The sequence below is a fragment of the Acomys minous genome, assembly GCF_964271855.1.
Source record: "Acomys minous genome assembly, chromosome: 10".
Lineage (NCBI taxonomy): Eukaryota > Metazoa > Chordata > Mammalia > Rodentia > Muridae > Acomys > Acomys minous.
In genome coordinates this window covers 99,257,228-99,275,765 of record NC_140491.1, presented here as the reverse complement: position 1 = coordinate 99,275,765, position 18,538 = coordinate 99,257,228, and positions in this window count along the sequence as shown.

Below are 18,538 nucleotides of genomic sequence, written 5' to 3'. Positions count from 1 at the left end.
ACTCTGCTGGCCTGGGTTTGATCACTTTCCCTTAGGGCACAGGTTCTGTTGGAACACAGAGGAAAGGGATGCAGAGTATTCAAATGAGACCTGATAGGGTATGCTCAGATAGCGGGGAAGGAGGAGCCCACCCTGTCAGAGGTCATGCCAAGGGGAATAGAATGGAAAAGGGATAGAGGGTGGGAACAAGAAGATAAAAATGAGGGGATTACAATCTGTATATGATGTGAATAATTTATAATTATAATAATAAATTTAAAAATGATGCTCAAAGGTGACTTTGAAAGGAACAATAAACAAACAAATAAATAAACAAACAAAAGAACTAGTGGTTATCACACCATTAACATTTTTTGTGTAAGGACAAAGAAAACAGCAAATGTCATCACTTTTTAAAACAATCTTAATAGAATTAAGAGAATAAATATATTTCCTCCTACCTACCTTCTTTCTTCTCCAATTTAAGTAATTTTATCAGAATATCTCAATTACTTAGAGCATTCTGTCCCAAGGATGTCTTGCTCAAGGAGCTTAGTCAAATCCACCAGGTTACAATCTATAGATTTATAGCAATGAAAAAGTTTAATACACCTTTGTAGAAGAATTTTAATTCAGCAACATGGCTACTCTGACAAGGGATCATATCCTGTGATCCCTGTAATTTGACCTGAGTATAGACACAACTTTAATCCCCCTGACTGGAATACAAACCTTTAAACACTTTGGCTGGAATTTAGCACACACCTTTAGTCCCAAACAATGATGCCTATTGAGGGGCTGACAAAGTGACAAGTTAGAGAAAAATTTAACAGAATGAGTCAGAGATACAATACATCCAACTCTGACATGAACAGATAGGAAGACCTATTTAAAAGCAGTACACACGGGAGGGAGGGAGGGAACGAGGGAGGGAGGGAGGGAGAGAGAGAGAGAGAGAGAGAGAGAGAGGGAGAGGGAGAGGGAGAGGGAGAGGGAGAGGGAGAGGAGAGAGAGAGAGAGAGAGAGAGAGAGAGAGAGAGAGAGAGAGAGAGAGAGAGAGAGAGAGCACAGTTAGTCTGTGTAGGCAGTGCAGTGCAGTAGAATTTAGGAGTACAGTTCAGTTCTATGCAATTTGGCGCAGTTCAGTGCAGTTGAGTTCCTGCAGTTCAGTTGGTAGAGTTCAGAGGTAATTATTTCCAAGCAGAGCAATTCAACAAACAGTGGAAAGAAGCCAGTTTGAATCAGTCAGCTTGAAGAGGAGTTTTCAACCAGACCAGAAGAGTTTCACACCAGCCAGCCAGAGTTCAGAAAGAACTAGAAAGGGTGAGCTTATTCAGCACTAATTCTCAGAGGATGAAAACATTGTAGGCCTAGGTTAGCAGATGGAGGCTGGAACCTGAAGCTCTCAAGACGTACGCTTGCATAAGATTAGATTGTACAGAGCCTAAACGCATCCAGGCCTAGGCCAAGAGATAGATAAACACTCTCAGGGCTCAGCCCAAGCATCATATTTGTAAAGCTTAGAGTCCAGCTGTCATCTCATCATCCTCTCATTGATGAAATAAACACATGTACACACGTTAGGCAGGATTTAGGTTACATTGACTCACCCAAAACAGCGGCATCCAAATCTTGGTACACTTTTTTGTTTCATTACTTTTACAGAGGTTATTGGCCTTGGGACACTACTATATCATTTTGAGGATGACAATACCAGCTGAGTTCAACTCCAAAGGGAAATTCTTCAATGCAGATAAGAACTTAGTGGGTAAAGTTAGAATAAATGAGTCTAGGTTGAATTAATTGTGTTTAAGTATCTATTTCAGCCTTAGCCAAGCTTTTGCTGCTACTAAGTATGTAATTCCTCCATATGTGGTAGCTCATGGATAACGTGATTACACTTATTCTCCACAATGCTTATCTCCTACATGTTTGCAGTTTCAGGTTGATTTACCTTTCAAGTCATGGTTTGTTTGTTTGTTTGCTTTTTCCGTTTGAAATTCTTTCAATAACCACCCACACCTTCCTATGATCTGGTTCTGGTTAGTAGTGGATTTCACATTGCAGTTTTCTGATTAAAATTAAGCTTCCATTTTATCTTCATTTCTTTTGCATCATTAGGTCTCTGAACACATAATACTGGTATCTTAGGGATATATGCCTGATCATATGAGGTTAACCATTGTAAAGTAATCACAATGAAAACTATTGGTACTGTTATGGTACCAAAACAGTAAATAAATGATGATGACCACTATCACTTTCTTCTTGCCCTTCAACCAAAAATTTGTGTCCCTTTTTACACACATAGGAAAGATACACATGTAAGAAAAATCGAATAATAATAATTGACTGTATCCCATTGGTTGTTCTATCCCACAAATAACAAGAGAATCCTTGTTTCTTTGGATTTCTCATTTCTCATAATGTATATAATAATTTTTTTACTGATTCTTCTCATTTCTCTTTCATTAGGGGATCTCAAACATAAACCTGGTGATGGATAAGAAAAGAAAAGCTTTCTTTCATCTATGTGACAAGGAATTTGAGGGGATAGTTTCCAACAGCAGATTGTATGGATCTTCCCCCAAATATTGGTATATTCTTTCAATTGTATTAATATATATCTAAATGATCTGGTCACTTGCAATGATCAGTCAAGTCACTGTTCATTTATTCAGTCTGACTTTGGTAAGAATAGACAAACTTTCTCAAAAGCAAATATTATTTTGTTCAGTTTATTTTTTCTGAAAATGCTGTAAACTATTGTGATTCGTGTGGAGATTTCAACTTTTGTTTTGGTCTTAGTAAGATAATTGCCAAGTGCTAAAGGTTGGTTATTGTGTTGATCTGCTATGTGTACCCAGGGGATTACACTTGGCTTGTTCATTCTTTCTCTCTCCACTTCTAAAGCATTATAATCTAAATTGCATCCAACCTTTTGCACACTTGTCCCGAGTTCATTTTGTTGTAACTACAGTATAACACATTTGATGTCAGATCTGTACATTCTAATTACATAGAACCAAAAGCAGACAAGCCCCTGTGTGCTTATGAGCCAAATGCAACCAAATGTTTCCACTTGTGAGCCTAAGATTACTGGAGAATTTCAAATATTTCTGTCATTCCCGATGACAAAAAGGGCAAGCATTCAGAATCATTACGTTTATAAATTTATAAAGCTGTGATGACAGTGTTTGTATATGTACATTCATGTCTTGTTTTAAACATTTCTTAGAATGTTTTCAGATAAACCCTGTTGCTTGGTCTTGCTCCAAGAAACTGACTAGCAACAAAATTAAACTGACTGGTCCAATTTTATTTGCTCAAACCAAGACATTTCACCATGCAGAAAACTCCAATTGAAGTCTCTCCCTCGCCCACTTCCCTCTGCCCTTCCCTCTCTCCCTCCCTCCATCTACCCCTCTCTCTTTCCCCTCATTTTAAAGTCCACTTTAATCCCCTAAATCCTTGTTCTGAAAATAAGACAAAAATTTATGTGGCATAAGTATATATTTGCTCAGATATGTAGGAATAAAAACAAACCTGGCACTGATTTATGGAATTCTTTGTGTTTTGACATGACTAAGGGTGAAAAGGTTTCTTTTGCTAAAAATAATGACACTCGTACCTAAGAGAGCATCTGGACTACATTCGCAGAACTGTAGGTCTTTTAAAAAACTCAAGCCTGTGACCCTAGTGACCAGCAAGTCAACCCATAATAGATTTACTTCTTTTTCTCACAGATTCTTTTAAATAACCCACTTTCTTGTTTTTCTGTTGAAGACTGAATATTGGTATCTGAAGAGTTTGGTTTATAAGTCATGTTTTCATTACAAAACTACAGGTATTTTATATATCTCGGTCTATAAAAACCTATTTTCTGTTATTAAATCGGTAATGGTGTGTAAAGGAGGAGGGGCACAGAAACTATGCTTAGCAATGAATGACAAAAGAGGTTGCTTTCCCGTGCCCAAGGCCTTCACTTACATAGTGTCCAAGATGTTTCCATCTTATGCAAAAGTGTTGGCGGGAGAAGTTAGTGGTGTTGGAAAGAGATGAACTACAATGCATAGTTCTCACATATACACTTTGTAATGCTTACGACGTGTATAGATGTTGAGGGGGGTAATATTTCAGTTGTATATTTGGGGCTTAACTCAGTTAGAAAGTAGACAAATGAAGGTAAAGCTACAGACTTTAAAATCTACAGAGCAATATTCTCAACCTTCCTCATGCTGTGACCCTTCATTATAGTTCCTCAGGTTGTAGTACCACCCAACCATAATAATAATGAGTTGGGACCTCATAATTGTAACTGTGCTACTATTGTGAATTGTAATGTAAATGTATCATCTTGAGAGTATCTGGTATGTGAGTCCTGTGAAATGGTTGTTTGACCCCCGCACTTCCAAAGAGATTGCTACCCACCGGTTGAGAACTGCTACTATAAACTACTACCTACCTCTTTTCTGGTGAGATTTTTAAAATTATGTTTCTTTTTTCACATATACATGTGTATTATCACACATGGGTAAAATGAACTACATACAGCAGGAAGAACCATGAGACAATCAGGAATTATATAAATGTTACATTCATAGTGAGTTGGCTATTTGCATTTGGCAAACTTGAAGTAAACATCTTTCCTATCTTCTTGGGTCCAAATTTATGAATGGAGATTATTATCTATCATATCTCATCTCTATTAATTTAAAACATCTATCTTGATCTAAAAAATTCCTAACCCCTAGCCTACAAAGCTTAATGGACAGAGTAAACTATCTGGTGTTCAAACACATCAAAGACTTGAGAAGGGAAAAAATTTAAATACTTCAGTGAACCCGGAGCGCAGGTTAGCAGCTTCCAAAATTAAAAAATGACAGAGACAGTTTACTGCCTGAACAGTCACCCAACACTCTCTATAACGTTGGAGCAGCATCTTCAGCCTTCTGGCCCACTATATCTGACAGACATGTTTTGTGAGTCAGGAAAAATTGAGGACTTGCTTACCCTGTCTTGGCATAGTTCAGCCATCGACTTTGCCTGCATCTAAACCTGCCCATTTTTAGGCAGAATTCCATCTGTGGCAGAAATGAGGACATTTTTTCCAGTGTCTGGTTTGCCACATTTGAAGCCAACTCTATAAGGAGGTTCTTTGATGTTTGTCTTCTTTGAGGCAGGCTGAGTGTTGCCAGGAGTTAACTTGTCTTGTCAAAGAATCTTTAAAATAATAAAAAACATCTTTAAATCCCATATTCTGTAGGTCTCGGAGGTTTTTGAAGACTTATTTAACTATTTTACCTCATATTTCTATAGAATAATATCTATTTATTAGACCTAAAATATATATTCTTGTGATAAAATTAAACTAGTTTTTGACATGAGAATGATTTGCATCAATATACAAAATTCAATACCACTGAATTAAAAAATAACCTTATTTTTGAGTAAGAATTAAGGTCTTTAGATGAGGAGTGGATTCAATAATCTACCTTTTGTTCTATTCTCACTCTATATTTCTATATCCCCCTTTCTTTTTTTTTAGCTCCTATCTCCTTACCTATGAAAGAAAGATAAAGGAAAAGAGATATGTCCCTGAGTCAAACCTAGTTTCTTCTCTGTAAAAGACCAACAATACTTATAACCAACTCCAAATGAAAATAAGCATCTGTAGACCAAGAAAGCAAACAGAAACCTATCCAACCCCCTTTGAGGAAATGGGACATTGTTCTCTTAAGGTTTCTTCAGGTTGATTTAGGGCCAACAATCCCTTTGAAGTGAGATTTTTATTGAGAAATGTAGACTATTCTAAATTTCATCCTGAAAAAATGAGCAAATTGTCACTCTAAACATATTTTATACCTTAGATTTATGGTGTAATTAAGTAACTAAATGGTGAGTGAGCATACCATTAACAAAGAGGGGGGAGGGGGAAGATGTTCTACTGATTCCATATAACAGTCACACAGGAAGACCTGGGTACTTTTCCTGATTTATAAAGACCCTGAGTGAATGGGCAATTTGGGGAATGCTTTTTTGATGGGAATTTAAGTAGCTAAATTGAGGCCTTTGGCATTTTAGCAAACACTTATGGGAGGAAAAGGATTAAATTATTGGTGACAGGCTTCGAATGAACTACCTTCTGTTTTTAACTGATTTTTTATTTTCACATTCAAATAATTATGCAGTTTTATCATATAAATAGAATTGGACTAGTGAGATAGCACAGTGGATAAAAGTACTTGACTCCAAGCCTGGTGACCTAAATTCAACCCTCTGGATCTATATGGTGCAAGGAGAGAATTGAAAAGTTATCCTTTGACCTCCAGAGGTATGTCATGTTCACATACACACACACACACACACACAAACACACACACACACACACACACACACACACACACACACACACAATGTAATTTACAACCATTGCTTGTAAATAAATAGCAGATTGCAACTTGATTTAAGTCAAGTACAATAGCTAATGGTTATCTTAGGAAAAAATTTTATCATTAAATTTTAGTACCAGAATTTAAATGTAGGATCTTATTTACATAATTCTAATATATTTATATAATCCAAAATAAAGGGCATGTCCAATTGGAAGTAAAAATGCTCTCCATTTCTGAAAATACTGCTTCCAATAAAATGGAAAACAGAGGAGGACTAGAATACTTTCATGGCAAGATAAGCCAAATCAATAGTGAGTGCAAATGGCTTTCTCACTGATGTATATGTGTACATTATTCATTGTACACACAGTATTGTATTAAGAAATAGTTGGACATGGTATTTTGTATCCAGAATACTAGTATATGTATGGTGAGATGAGAAGAGTAAACATTCCCAAAAGCTTGAGGCCACCCAGCAAACAAAAGACCACATTTCAAACAAGATAGAAGGCACGCATCCACATCCGAGTAGTCTTTAAGTCTTTTGATCTCCTCATATGGACCATACCATGTTCCCCGAGTGCCTGAACTTACAAACATGTGTGTGTGCACAGACTATACCCACAGAGGAAGGGAAAAGGTGAATGAAAAGAAACACATAATTCCTAAACACGCTAAGAAAATTCTTACCTTCAAAGAACTTACATTATACTTCAGAATAAGAAACAAATTACACTTGTGGAATGCACTTAAATGACCTGAGTAACTCAGTCATTGTGTAGCATTTGTAGGCTGTAAACACAATCAATAACAGCATTTATTATATTCTACCTCTAATTCAGATTGAAGGTCCTAGGAGAAACATAACAGGAATGCCATACTTTCTATAGTGAGTTAAACTGCGTGTTCCAAACCCAAAGCCCACCCTGAATACATATGCAGAATTATTTATAATAGGGCTCTTTACAGAAATAATTAGGGAAAGGATATCATAATGAGGTAAACTTAGGTCAGGGTAACATACAATGGCAGTGATTTAGGGCCCCTAAAAAAATCCCTGTTTAGTAACAGGAAAGGGAGATACAGAAATTGGAGCCAGAAATGATAATATAGATGTAATAAACCTGTCCTTATGGTTCTTAAGCCTTTGGAAATTGTTTGTGGGAGGAATGTATGATGCCTGGAATTTTAGGTTAAAAAAAATCTCTGTAAAACTGTCATCAGAGCTTAATGAGTCATTCTGTTGGAAGCTTAAGAGACAAGAATGCTGATAGAAGCAAGGTGAATGAAAATATGGCTTATGAGATTTCAGGGGCAACAAAGACTCTATTAGGAAGCATGATGGGGGCCATTCGTTTGGCATTTTGAACAAGAGTCTGCCTTCATTCTGCCCAGAGACTTTGAGTGAGGTGACTTTAAAAGATTTAGACTAATGTGTTCAGTGGAAGAAATTGCCAGGCAGGATGGCATGTATATATATATATTGGCTATTTTTTATTGTATTCATTCTTATTTATAGTATGAGAAAGTGAAACCCCAAGAAAAGTATGAGGTGTATCAAAGAATGTTACGTAGGTTTACAGTATCAGACACAAGGGTAGCATAGATGACAATGTATCTGCAATTGTGAAAAGGAACCTCACACTGTCAATTCAGGTAAGCAACTTGAATTTAAGGAGAGACACCACTGACCGAAGTCTTCAATTTATTGCAAATGCAAATTCATGTGGGGAAAAAAGCCGGAGCTCAGAATGTCGTAAGGGTGGTCTATGTACTATAAACAATTACCTAGGAAGGCAGGTCAGCAGATTTGATCACCCAGGCATACAAACCTGTCTATAGCTGTAGTTCAAGGGAGGCAGCATCCCTTGCATGATGGCAGTAGAGTTTGGTGGCGTAGTACTCACTCATGGTGCCATCTTGTAGGCCTGAAAGCTTCGAGATTTAGGGAATCATAGAGTCTCACTCCACAGTTTCAGGAAGTAGAAAATTTGTGGCAGGAACTTTGTTCTTTCTAGGAGGCCCTAAGAGCCTATTGCATGAAGAAGTGAAAAATGAAGCCAAAGTTGCAATGAAGAGTTCAGAATGTTGGAAGTGCCAAGGCCATTGGTCATCTCTAAGAAAGCCGCAGGAATGGAATGCAACCAACCCACAAAAGAAGCTACATATGCCAGAGCTGGAGGGATGGGGCTATACAAGGCCTTTAAGCACATCTGACAGAGGTATAATTTCCAAAATATATATAGAACTCAAGAAACTAGACCAAATAGTCCAATTTTTAAAATGGAATATACATCCAGATTTTTAACAGAGGAATCTCAAATGGCTGAGAAACACTTAAAGAAATATTCAACATCCTTAGCTACCATGGTAATTCAAATTAAAACTACTTTGAGATTCCATTTACGCCTGTCAGAATAGCTAAGATTCAAAGCACAAGTGACAGCTCATTTTGGCAATGATGTGGAGCAAAGGGAACATTCCTTCATTGCTGGTGTTGGGTAAACTTGTACAGTCATTACGGAAATCAATGTCAGTTCCTCAGAAAGTTAGAAATGGATCTACTTCAAGATCCAGCTGTACCACTCTTGAGTATATATACAAAGGATGTTCTTTCCTACCACAATGACATTTGTTCAGTTATGTTCATAGCAGCTTTATTTATAATAGCCAGAAACTGCAACAACCAAGATGTCCCTAAATAGAACAATGGATAAAGAATATGTGATACATTTACACAATGGAGTATTACTCAGATGTTAAAAAAAAAATGAAATTGGCAAGCAAATGGATGGAATTTGAAAAAAAAAATCATGTTGAGATAACACAGACCAAGAAAAACAAACATGGTATGTACTGACTTATAAGTGGACAGGTAAATGGACATTGGCTGTTAAGTAAAAGATAACCATGATACTATACTCATCAGAAATATAGAGGCTAAAGAAGCAGGGCTCAAGATGTGTGTGGGTGGGTGCTGGTATATCCCTGGGAAGGGGAAATAGAATAGATTTTGGGGGTGGGAAGAGGAGGAATCAGGTGGGATGGGTGAAGGGAGAGAGTATTATGGAAGAAGCCTGGATTTGGGAAGCATTTTGAGGATGATATGGGAAACCAGTGCAGCAAAAACTCCCTGGAATCTATGAAGGTGATCCTATAAACCTTTTTTTTTTTAAGCTTCTACTTTCTGAAAGCTTTGGACTTTTAAACATTGATGGAATGAGGAGTTCTGCGGTTGGATGGGTGCACTTCCCCATGATAAGGTAGTAATGAGATTATGGAGATATGGAAGGGAGAGTTATGGTTAAACATGATGGGTTTGTGGCAGGATTTCCCATCCGTGGTAGACCTTATAGTTTAACTTTGAGCCAAAACACACCCTTTCTTACTTAAGGTGTTTACATTGACATAAACTCCTTAAGTTAGAGTCTTTTACCACAAAAAAAAGTAACTGAAACATTTACCATTGGTAGAAGACGAGTTCCAAAGGTATACAATCATTTGTTACAAGGATAAACTAGAGAACAAACCAGCTGTCTTTATCACAATGCCTAGGAAAAGGAACTCTCTCCATTGGGTACCTAAGCTCTCCCTGGTGTCATTCACTCTTTTGTCTTCACTTACCAAGAGTACTAATCTTTCATGAAGGTCTTTCAGAGTACTCTGTGTTTATATATGTGGGTCTCCTCTCAACACATTTACAATAACCATTTTCTTTCTCCTTTCCTCTCTCCCTTTTCTGTCCGCTTACTAGTTTTAATGATATTTTTAGTTCTTCATATTCTTGCCTTCTTTCCTGTCCACTACTATGTTCTAGGTTATCATATCTCTACAGAAATGCAGCACATTTGATGCTTTCATAAAACTGCAGAGTATGTGTTTCATATTACAAAGAAAACACACCATAGGTGAGGAAGATGAAGATCAAAACATAAAACAGTATGTATGAAAACTACATAATTAAACTCATTCATTTGTATGCTAAATTAAAAATATATACCATACAAGATTATACTTGGATTCATTCCAGGAATGCAAAAATGATTCCACATACATAAATCAATAAATATGGCATAGTACATACATAAAGTTGACAACAAAAATTATATGACTATCTCACTAGATAGTATTCAATTTTTTTAAATGACAACTTTCTTTCTGGATAAAAGCTAAGTTAAAAAGTTCAGAATAAAATAATCATACCTCAACATAATTGTAGTCATATACAACACATGTGTAACTAGCATTATAATGAATTGGGGGAATATTGAAAGTACTTCTTCAAAAATCAGAAATGAGAAAATGATATTAATTATCCAAATATTTATTCCATACAACATTTAATTTTAACTAAAATAAAAACATAAAAAAGAAATAAAAGTGATAGAAATAGGAAAGCAAAATTTCAAGTTGATATCATTTGTCAACAATATATGGTTCTATGCTTAAACAGTATTAAGTACTGTACCAGGAAATGCCACTGTATTCTAAACAGTTTAAGCAAAGTAGCAGGTACAAAATCAACATGAAAACCCCTTACTATTTCTTTGTACCAATAATGGACATTTCAAGAACAAAACAAGAAAAAGTCACATTTACAAAAGCATCAAAATAAGTAAAAATAAATATGCATCATGAAAAGTTTTTAATTCTCCAGAATGAATCTGAAAATCTGTAAATATCAAAATACCTCTAATGTATACAGATTGGCAAGTTAATAATGTAATATTGTGATAGTGGCTACATTACCAAAAGTAATCCATAATTCGATGCAATGCTTATGGAGATTCTATTAATATTATTCAGAAAATATTTTTTTAATTTAAGTGAGTGTGAAAACACTAAAATCCTCAAAAAGCCAAAATCAGGGGGTGGATGGGGAGAGAGAGGCGGGAAGGGAGAGAGAGAGTGCAATTTTGGGTGTACTGGGATATCTCATTCTGCATTACACCACAATATATAAATATATTAGCAAATATAGCAAGATAGCATGGTACTATCACATAAGTCTAAATAAAATAAAGGAATAAACTAAAAGATAGATAAATTAATCCATACAGCTATATCCTCCCCAACCCCTAAAAATATAGAATAGAATATTCAAAAATAAATCCATAAACTACAGCCGTATGAGTTTCAACAAAGGTGCCTGAAATGTATGTTGGAGAAAAGACACTCATAATTACATTGGGAAAAATAGACATCTTTCTTTTACTCTGTACAAGAATTACTTCAAAATGCATTGAATAATTTGATGCTACCCCTGAAAATTAGGAACCGTAAAGAAAGCAAGAGAAGAATAACTTTATGAATATAAATTCAGTTACTCAGTAGGTAAAACCAAGAAATGACCAATGTGATAAAAAAATTTTTTAAGAACTTCAACACAGCAAATTACAGAATAGTTAGAATAAAGAAGAGCCTATAACATTGAGAGAGTATTTGTCAGGTATTAATGCGACTATGAAATATATAAAGAATCAAAAAGTAAAAAAATACATAAAGAACTAAAACAATCAAATGCTAAGGTAGAAGAAATTCAGCCAGTAAGATGTAAAGATAGACAATAAATTTAAAAGATAAAAATGAAAAAGATATAAAAATAGCCAATAAATATATTTCTAAAGCTCAAGATTTTAGCCAAGGGAGAAATGGAAATCACAGTTTAACACACGATTCAACATTATCATTGGTCAAGGAAACAAGCAATAAATAGTTATATATTGAGATATAATATGAATAAATTAATAAAATACATTAAATAATAGTGCCTAGGATGCGATGGTGAAAGATCATGATGGGTCCCTTATCCATTTGGTGGATGATATCAAAGGGTGAGAGGAGAAAGAGCTGTACAGTCTTAGCGTCTGGGATGCAAGGGTGAAAGGAGGATGAGCAGTGTCCCCTTATAGGACACAAGAGTGGGGGAGGTAGGGAGTCCCTGGCTACACTCTTAGTGGATTTGATGCTGATGGGAAACTGTGGGGGCCCCTTATACACTCTCAGTGGGTATGATGCAGGGATGAGGGTCCATGGGGAGGACCTTTCGACTTAGTGGCAATGCTAGTGGCAACCAGTATGGCGGTTTCTTAAACAGCTCAAAACAGAGATTATATAGGAACTCTAGACTTCCAGCTATATTCTAGAGTGAGACAGTTTCAAGCACTCCTCCCAGTTTCTGAGTTTCCTATTTCTTCCCCCATCTTTTCTGTGATGTCCAATGTCTTGAGGGAGAAGGATGATACAGATTTCAGGTTTATGGATAAACATTCCATAATCATTTATTCTCTGCACTTCAATCCGTTTTGCCTCTCTGTATTAACTGCTGAACACTGATTTTTTTTTTCCGGGAGAGGCTCTAAAATGTTTTTAGAGTTGCACCAACGTGAGTATAGAATAAATATTTGACAGACAGTTTGACATTTAGCAAAACAACAATAGCAGATACTCCCTTAGAGCCTACAATTTCCACATGCATGGATTTTTGACAATGTTTACAGTGCTAGACAGAAGCCAAAATCTGTACCAGACTGAAACCAACACCATTTTATTACTCATCAGAGAGAGACTCTTGAGGCTCAACTCCTAACATAAGGTCTATGGGACATTAAAGGTTACTGAGGGAGAGGCTGCCATTTTCTCAGTAGAAAATACACTGTCCATGTTTCAGTACACTTTACTTATGAAACTGCAATCAACCTTAGTTGAGCCTAGGGTGAGAAAAAATATATCAGAATATGAGAGTGATGTGAGAAGAACTGGGTTCACTGTGTGTTTGTGTGCGTGTGTGTGCGTGTGTATGAAAGGACCACAACCCAGTTAATATATGTGTGAAATTGTCAAGAAATATAAAAGAACAATTATCAATGTATTCAAAAAATTCAAACAAGACACAAATAAACTCCTGGATCAATCCCTAGATGGCACAAAAATCAACTGAGTAAAATAAAAACAAGTCAGGACGTGAAAGTGGATGAGTGGATGTCAATTAAAAAAAATATGAAAAAAAAAAACCAAGCTGAAATGGAGCTGGAAATGAGAATTTCAAGAAGTCAAGTAAAAACTCAGTAGGAATCCTCACAAATAGAATGCATGAAGCAAAGGCCAGAATATCAGGGCATGAACACAAGGTAGAGGAAATGAGTCATTCAGTCAAAAAAAAATGATAAGTTGGAAAGAAGAAAAGCACATCAACATGTCATCTTTGGGAGACCATAAAAGATGTATGAATTTCATAGAAAATTCCATGTCAAAATATACAAAGTATTATTTTTAAAAATCATAGAAGAAAATTTCCCAGCAAAATGAAAATAGTTGCTCATTCAGGACAGATACCCAGATAGACAGGATCAGAAAAGAAGCATGTCCTCATATTATACTATATTTATAATAGTAAACATAAAAAAATGTTTACTGAAAGCTACAAGAAAGAAAAGCCAAGTCAAGTAATGTCAGGCCTATCAGAGTAACAGCTTAATTTCCAATGGAAATTTAAGCAAAAATTGTCAAGTTGTGGGTCATGACCCCTTTGGAGGGTCACATACCAGATATTTACATAGCAGTAGCAAAATTATAGTTATGAAGTAGCAATGAAATACTTTTATGGTTGGTGGTCACCAACATGAGGAAGTGTATTAAAGGCTCACAGCATTGGGAAGCTTGAGAGCTACTGGCTTTGAGTGATATATTTCTCATCCTGAAAAATAACATATGCCAACCCTGGAAGGGAACTTTATCCATAAACTTGTTATAACTGAAGGAGAAACAAAAACTTTCAGTGATAAGAGGAGGTTAAAGGAATTTATGTTCACCAAGACAGACCTTCAGTGGACAGTGGAAGTAATTCTTTGGATTTAAGAGTAGTATAAACATATCCAAAAGGTTACAAAGGAAATATAAACAAATCTAAGACAGTTGTCTAGCAGGAAGATTAAGGAAACACTAAAGACTGAAGACAAAAATCAACCAAAGTGTATGAATTCTTTAAATAATAATACTCTTAATTATGCAATCAAATGCCACAGGCTTTCAGATTTTATTAGAAAATAGGATCCATCTGTGCTTGTGTGCATGAGAGAGAGAGAGAGAGAGAGAGAGAGAGAGAGAGAGAGAGAGAGAGAGAGAGAGAGAGAGAGAGAGAGATTAGCCTGCATATTCATCTGTAAAGATATGGCTGTGAACATGTCACAGGGTGTCTGTCACAGTTAGAGAACAGTGTTCTACCCATTATCACCTCTTCCTTTTCCATCATGTTTAAGACAGAATATCCTTGCTTCTGTTTAAGCGCTGCCAGTTGGCTCACAAACTAGAGATCTTCCGATCATTACTTTTTCCCATTAGTGCACTGGGGTTGCAGATACATAAACTAGTATGTTTATGAATTTCCTGGATCCTGGAAGTCCAGACTTAGTTGCCAGGTTTATGTAGAAGGCAATTTTACCCATAGACATACTTGGGTTTGGGGTGCTGGAGATGGTGTAGGTGTGGTCTCTGACCTGGAGAGTCAGTGTGATGCTCTGGACAGATTTTGAGATGCTGGTGGTTGGAAGGCAACCGGGCAGTGAGGTATGACCTCTGACCTGAAGAGCAGGGAGGTACATCACCTGGATCCTGAGAGTCTGGAGGCTGATTCTCTCAAGGGTAGTTTGGGTGAGTCACTCTTTTTTTGAGTCTGGGTAATTTGTGTTGCCCTTGTATTCAACAATTAGGACCCAGTGATGCTCCTGTCAATGCCTCTTCAGCACTAGAACCACCAAGTGTGTGTGTCTCCACCTCTGTCTTTTGTACATGCAGACTGAGAATCAAACCCAGGCCCTCAGGCTTGATGACAAGTGTTTGACCATCTGAACTGTATCCCTAGCACAATAAGCTGTATTTATCACGGAAATCATCATAGTCTCCTCTTAAATTGCTCAATAGACAATTAATACTTTAGTGGATTGGGCTGATGAATATGTTGTTAGGAAGATCCCTAACCTCTTACATCTCTAAGTTTTCATGCCTGCAACTTCCTTAATTCTAATACTTTCTTCCCATATTTTAAACCTGGTAAGCTCTATTCATCCCTTTGGATAGAGCTCAGAGCTCGGCCCCTTTCCGTAGATTACCCAGCAGCTTTGACTGATAGTGAGCCTCCATCTCACACTACCGTGGCACCAATTTTACACAATTATCATTTGTGGTCTGTGTTAAAATTCACTGCAGATGTGTCTCTAATCATCCAAATGAAGGCCAGAATTAGTGTCTGACTCTTTTTTGGCTTTGTCCCTGACAACTGTAAAACAAGTCTTGTGGGGGTTGCACAGCAAACATTCGGTGACGTGGATTCATGTGTGAGTATTTAGGGATAAAGTGCTGTGACTGATCTGTTATGCTTGTCCTGTGATCCCCCAAATAAGTGTTGTAATCATTTTCAGTATTCATTACTATTATTACAAATATTATCTGGGGTTCTCTGTTTGAAGACTCGGACTCGTATATTCACAAATCTACCTTAGATGTTCTATAAAGGACACATCAATGATTTAGTTACATTGTCTTCTGCAAACCAAATACACATATTAATATGAATATATGTATAAAACGTGAGTAATGGTACACTTCTGAACAACCCTATGATAAAAAGAAGTCAGAAGGCAGGAGGATGTGTGCGTTAAGCTTCATTTTACAAGCAAGCTTCTAAGCTGTTATTTTAAACAACAGTGACAGGGAAAAATTATTTAAAAAAAAAATGAAAGCTGCCTCTCTGCTGTCCTTCTAATGGATGCACTTTAAAGAAATCCAAAGGGGAATTCTAAGCTCCATATACATTTTATGAACATTCAGATGAATATCTATGACCAATCTCAAGTGCATTTGAATTAAAAAAAATAGAACAAATTTTATATTCCAAGTTGAATTATTAAGTAAAAATATTCAGTTATCAGATAGTTAATTAAGTGGAACTGACTGTATTCATTAAAATATTTGTTCCAAACAAATGTATTTAACATTCAGATATTATGCAGAATAGGTGACAATTGCATATCTCCATGGAGATCAATAATGGGATTCAGATCATTGTGTAAAGAGTCTGCAAGTTTAATGCAGAGAGAATGTCATTATTATTTCTCTCTTAATGATGGTCATTATGCGCAAACACTGATTGAATTCCATTTGTTACCTGCGTTTGAGCTGAGAGGAATAATTACAATTTAAGTGTCTCCATTAAAATTCATAAAAGAATATGAATGCAAAAATTATACTTGAAACTGACAAAATATACTTTGAGGATATAAATTGTGTTTTCTGATAGGCCTCTTAGAAGTATTAAAAATAGCTTCATTTTAATAAAGATGGCATATAAAGATCATATGTTGTGCTCACCTCTATGATAATTTTAATGCTACAATACATGACCAATAATAAAAAGTAAAGAAATTAACTTTCAAAAGTAAAATCGACTGTATGTTGTTACAGCTATCACTAGTATTTTTGAGAACTTGGTCATAATAATTTTTAAGTTCTTTTTTTTTCTGTAGGGTTTACAGTTTATTATTTCTTATATTGATAGTATCTGTTGACCATCTCTTGCTGTGGGTAGCAAACAGATATAAGGGGTAGACAATACTTTACTATGCTGTGTTCTATTTTGTTCAGAATGAATTTCGTTTTACCACTTGTATACTACCTGTTGTATATATCTTTGATTGGTGAATGCATATAATATCATTTCTTGAGCATACCAATCCATTGTTTTTAGCCAGTGAACCTGTAGTTTTCCCAGAATTATGTGAGGGAACCTTTGCATGCCAATTGGGTGTCACTGGTCCTTCATCTCTTTTCTGCAAAGGTCCCAAGAGCTCTCCACGTCTGCTGAGTGCTGCGGGAGCCACTGAGAGGCAAGCTCAGCAGCTGTGAGGCATTGGTACCACTGAAGTGTCCAAGAAGCACTTGAAGGAGACAGGATGCGTCCTGAAACCAGCCATCTTCTCTAACTCTCAAAAGATTGAAAAATTGAAGAGTCTTGGCTCTAAAAGTGCTCATTGCTCATATTATAAAACTCTGTGGGGAGTTTGGATATTTATCCTGAATATGAATGTCTTGGAATTTTTGTTTGAAGTCCTTGTATCCCATCACACACACACACACACACACACACACACACACACACACACACACACACACACATATATATATATACATATATATATATATATATATATATATATATATAGAGAGAGAGAGAGAGAGAGAGAGAGAGAGAGAGAGAGAGATCATTTTACAATTTAGATAGGCCAAGTCTAGTGATCTACAGCTGTTTAAGGTGGAATGTTTTGAAAGGTTTATTAGTTAAACTGATTATCAAAGCTCACTTCCTCACTTTGTCTAGAATATTCTTGAAAAATGGGATTTCTTTGTATTTTTATTTGCCCACATACATTTTTTTCTTTATTTTGTTTTGCGAGTATGTATTTCTTAAAATATCTATTCACCATTGTCTTGAATAAATGCCATGCTTCTGACTATTTCTCAGGCATTAGGGGTTTTGTAAGTGCAATAAAAGTACCCTCCATCATGAAATATAAATTGCATTCCTAGAAATACCTAATTATTTTAGACTGCCTAATCAAGTATACTCATAATTTAGGTTTCAATATTCTCTATTGGATACTGCCAGATCATCACTACGAGGTAAAACACAGAGATGCCTGCTGGACACAGCACTAAGCAATGATCAGTGAGAGTCTGATCTTAATGAAAAGACAGAGAATAATATGAGATTGTTGTGGAGGATGTGGGCAGGACGGAAAAGAATGCCTTTAAAATATCTGTCTTCCTCAAGACGATAAAAATATCCTTTTTTTAAAGGAAGGAAAAGATGATAGAGGAAGGGACAAAGGGTGGAAGAAAAGAAAGTAAAGAAAACAGGAAAAAAAAAACAATGACTTTTTGCTTAAATGGAGGATAGGATAAATGTGCATTCATGGACTCCGTCTTTATCTGTGCATTATCTTTAAGGTGAGAACCCTGGACCAAGCCAGCCCTCTCTCCACATACTGAGCAAGGCACAGATGGCACACCACCAAGCGCTAAACACAAAGATTAGTGGAGATTCAAGTTTCACCTGACATAAATAAGTAATGATTATAACACTATCATTTCAAATGAGAAAAGACAAGCCA